The sequence below is a fragment of the Teleopsis dalmanni genome, chromosome 1, assembly GCF_002237135.1.
Source record: "Teleopsis dalmanni isolate 2A chromosome 1, ASM223713v2, whole genome shotgun sequence".
NCBI lineage: Eukaryota > Metazoa > Arthropoda > Insecta > Diptera > Diopsidae > Teleopsis > Teleopsis dalmanni.
Genome location: NC_051846.1, coordinates 9,673,952 through 9,678,224, shown reverse-complemented (window position 1 = coordinate 9,678,224; position 4,273 = coordinate 9,673,952). Strand labels below are relative to the sequence as shown.

Sequence of the window (4,273 nt, the reverse complement as noted above, 5' to 3'; positions counted from 1 at the left end):
AAGGAACCAATTTTGGTACTAAAGTACCATAAGTGGCAACCGTGCTTGTAAGGTCAGGTCAGTTAAATCTTCTTTACCCTTTTATTTTCACTGCGCAGTAAGAATTTCGAATTCCTACACACAATTACAAACATTTTGAACTTAGCCGTAAGCGTATCCAAACAATAAGAATTCTACCTAACTCTTCACTTGCGCAATTATTCTTATCTTATAATAGTGAATGTATTTATTAAGGCCCGATCTTTCGACCAGGCACCACAAAAAATTTTATTTAGACTCATTAAATTGCTCCTCTCCACGGAAATCTTTAGTAAAAGGCGAAAGATTTATTCGACAACTGAAGAGAAACCAGAGTAACTACAGACACACTTCATAGCAGTTTTAAACAAACGCAACTGACAAGTTGATGAGAATTATATTCGTCTTCAGTAGCGTATGAAATTTTCAACCACCTTTTAAGCAAACTGCACGGTGTACCTACCGTACTTTTGATCATTTGATAATGCTACTTGCATTGTTCGGTTATTTGAGCTGATTATGCGGTACTTTATAAGAATATGTATAAATATTTATAATTATTTAATATTATTTATTAATATTATTTTACTCTGTTAATACTTTATGCAGGCATATTATAATTATATACTATTACTTTATTCTCATTTTCAAATAAAATTATTGTAATACATTGTATATAACAGACTCAGTTTGAGTTCTATTTAAACAAATTTTTAATTTGAACAAAATCACTATGGATAGTTTTCAATGCTTCAAGATCACAGCATTCATAAAAGGCCCATAATTTTTCAAATTTACACCTAATCTTTTATTGAGGGCAATCTAAAAATCTATTTTCTCAAACCAAAACAAAGTAGAAAAGATTTAAAATAAATTATTTTAATTTAAAACATATTTCCACATTTTAAATTACCCAATTTTGATGGGAAATACAATATCTTAAGTTAGTAAGTATTATTATATCATTGAACTATTAGTCGTGTACAAAACTAAAAGTATTCCAATCACAAGTTAAACCTAGATTCATGGCAATAAGATTATCAAAACATTCACACAGGATTTATTTCATTTGAACTCATATCGACATTGTAGAAAAAAGTAAATGAGAATTACAACTTCCTCATATATTAGCTACATAGATTATTATGTATTGTTTAATGAGAATTATAATTGCCTCTTTCACTTTCCTTCACTTTTACATTTCATATATTTTTCATTATGTATTTGTTTCTTATTTATTATTCTGTTGAAGCTATTTGAGGTATCTTCAAAACCCCTCTTTACGTCTTGACTGGATAATTGTTTATCATTTCATCAGACTAAGCAATAATTGAATAACTGAAGATCTGCATACCTCCCCGAGGAGCGTGTAACCATTCTGAAGTTCTTATTTATATTTTATTGAAATAAATAAAATACAAGCCAACTTTAGAATTAATTTAACTACTAAAATAGTTTTTTTGATACATTACTTATCATTATTTTGAGTTGTTAAAGAACCGACCTTAAGCCCGTTTAAATTAAATTTTATGAAACATTCTCTTCGAATTAAATTCTCCTATGAGTACATTTATTTAACGTTTTCCATAAACCATTTTACGCTTTAATGTTTATGCTTTCGGGTATATTTTTTCCAATTATTGCGATTCCATGTATCTAAGCAGACATGCAATTAGTAAAAAAAATTACTGAAATTTCAAACTTTTTAATTTTGTTAATTAAACACCCACAACAACTCACATGCTCGCATAAACTTTGGCCCTAAAGATTATATCATCAACGCTAATGGCTTAATATCCACTGAAAAGGCAGAGTAAGTGAAACACAAACGTATTTTAACTTCGTATAGCAAAAATTTGAACCAAAAAAATGATTTACTGCCGGGCGTCTATGGAAAGCTTAGTACTTTGTTACCCTGAAGCAAAAAAAAAATATTGATTCAAGACGTTGCAATCATTTACAGTAAACGGCAAACAGTAAACAAAATGAAATGAAACCAAACCAATGGATACGAAAGGATTTCTAAGGATTTCCACACAATTTTCAAACACAAACACACAAACACACACACACACAAGCTCAAAAGCAATAACTCGCCTGAAGTACGAAGCGTTAGATACATTGTGTATATGGAAACACAAACAACAGCACCTACTCCCACACATGCTGAGATGCAACCAAGGCAAGAGCTTTAGAAAGTCGTTATCTTAATTACTTTTATAGCTTCGATCTCTGTTAGCCAAAAGAAAAACAGAAACAAAAACAAAAACAAAAACAAGCAACAGCAACAATAAGAAACCAAAAAGAAAACAGCAAATAGCAAACATTAGGCAAACTCCCTTGCAAGGACTAGAAATGATTTACACAATAGCACACAAAAAGCTTAGAGCGGAGAAGCCATTTTTAACTAAGAAAAGCAATCAAAGCAGCATCCAACAGCATCCAACAGCTCAAAAACACAGCAAACATTAAAATCTAGAAAATCTTAAAAATAATAGAGAAAGCAAAAGTCACAAGTGCAAAGATTTACAGGAACGTGCCTCCTCATCGGCAGCAGTAGTAGTAGCAGCGAAAAAAATCCTTTAAAAGTGGCTCAAGTGCTCGAACACAAGGTACGGAAGAGTCGTGTATTGCTTTAGTCAGAAATTCCAAACAACAAAAAACGCCATTTTAAATAATACAAATTTATTTGCACTTCAAGCATTGCCAGAACAGAAAACTTAGTGACTCGAGCTAAATAAACGATAACGTCTTAACCTAAATTTCTTTTCTTTTCGTTGCTTTCAACGCTTTTGTGTTGAATTCATTGCGGGCGAAGTGCTACTAAACAGCACTTGCAAGAAAAATCTAGAAAAACTCCACGAAACATCAGTTGGAAACTTGTTAATAAGCAGTGCTACCGAATTGACACTGGGGAGATGTGCTGTTCATCCTCACCAACTGCAGCGCCACGATAACCATCTGCGTAGGGGTTCAAATTGGTGCAGAGCTTTTTATTGCATTTAAATTTTTTATTCATTCTCTACTGCATTTTATTGAAGTTTTCTTCTTGAGCATGAAAAGTGCATTTGTTGGCTGACGCTTATCTGTGTCATTAAGGCACATGCAAACTGTAGATAGTCTTAGACCCACAATTAGCTTAGATGGTTGATAGCACACATGCAGACACAAGTACTACTCGTATTGCAGTTGCGTTTATGTGGCAACTGTGTGCCATTTTTAAAGTTTTATAAATTCCACAAATGTGGCAGTTTCTTAACTCGTTAAATTTTTAACGCATGTTGACATTTGCCTGAAAAATTCAAACACTTTCACTGCGATGTTACTAATTACCTTGGCTGATATTCCACAAGATGAGACAATGACACTAATGGGGGAAAAATCTGGGTTATTCAACATCGTAACATTAAAATGTTTAAAAATTCACAGTTTAATGTTAGCTGAAGAAGTTAAGTTTAGGACACACCGCACTCAAGAATATCTTTAAATGAAACTATATTTACTATCCGAACATATTAATTTAGTTAGAAAAAGCGAATATAGTTAAACATGTACCGGATTCTTTTCTTTAAACTTTATTTATGAAGTTGTTTTTATTTTGACAAGAGCTATAATTTTTTTTTTCTTATACTCTTTTTTAATTTCTCCTACATCGAAAAATGTCTACGTAAGGTTGCCCATGCCATAAAAACTGGATAGCCCTTTCAACCAGAAATACAGAAGCTTCAAGGAAGACGTGGAAAAAGTAACAATTAAACACTTTCTTAATAAATACCCAGGCCTGGCAAGATTTAGACATTCTGCAAAACTCCGTAGAAGTTCCAAAAATAATTCGCATCATCAAGCGCACATGTTAGTTTTAAAACTAATATTTTCATAATCGGGTTTAAATTAACAAAACTGCGTTTATATGCAGTTCAGACAAAAGACAAGACATTGCTATCCATTAAGGCAACAAACCCCAGATTCATTCCTATGTTATGCAGCCCAGTTTTATACTCATATTAATCGTGATTTAATAATAGGCACATTCGTTTGTTCCAAAGTGCGGCAAAAAACAACACATTTCTTACTAAAGTCTTTAGTTTATACGCAAAACAACAACAATACTCTCTTGCTCTAACAGACTAGTTATGAAGTCTATAATCATCTAAAAGGCTACAGATCTATTTTAAGCATTTATTAAAAATTTTCACGATTATTCCAATCATCTATAAAAACTTGTTTGCAATAAAAACAAAATTAATAAGATATA

At 31.9% G+C, this 4,273-nt stretch overlaps 1 non-coding gene across 1 annotated transcript; it reads right to left on the bottom strand.

Moving 5' to 3' along the window:
* Positions 1–237: 237 nt before the first annotated feature.
* Positions 238–357, bottom strand: LOC119673582. The gene has a single exon (XR_005252100.1). It is a non-coding gene; the product is annotated as a U5 spliceosomal RNA (small nuclear RNA).
* Between the last annotated feature and the right edge of the window lie 3,916 nt (positions 358–4,273).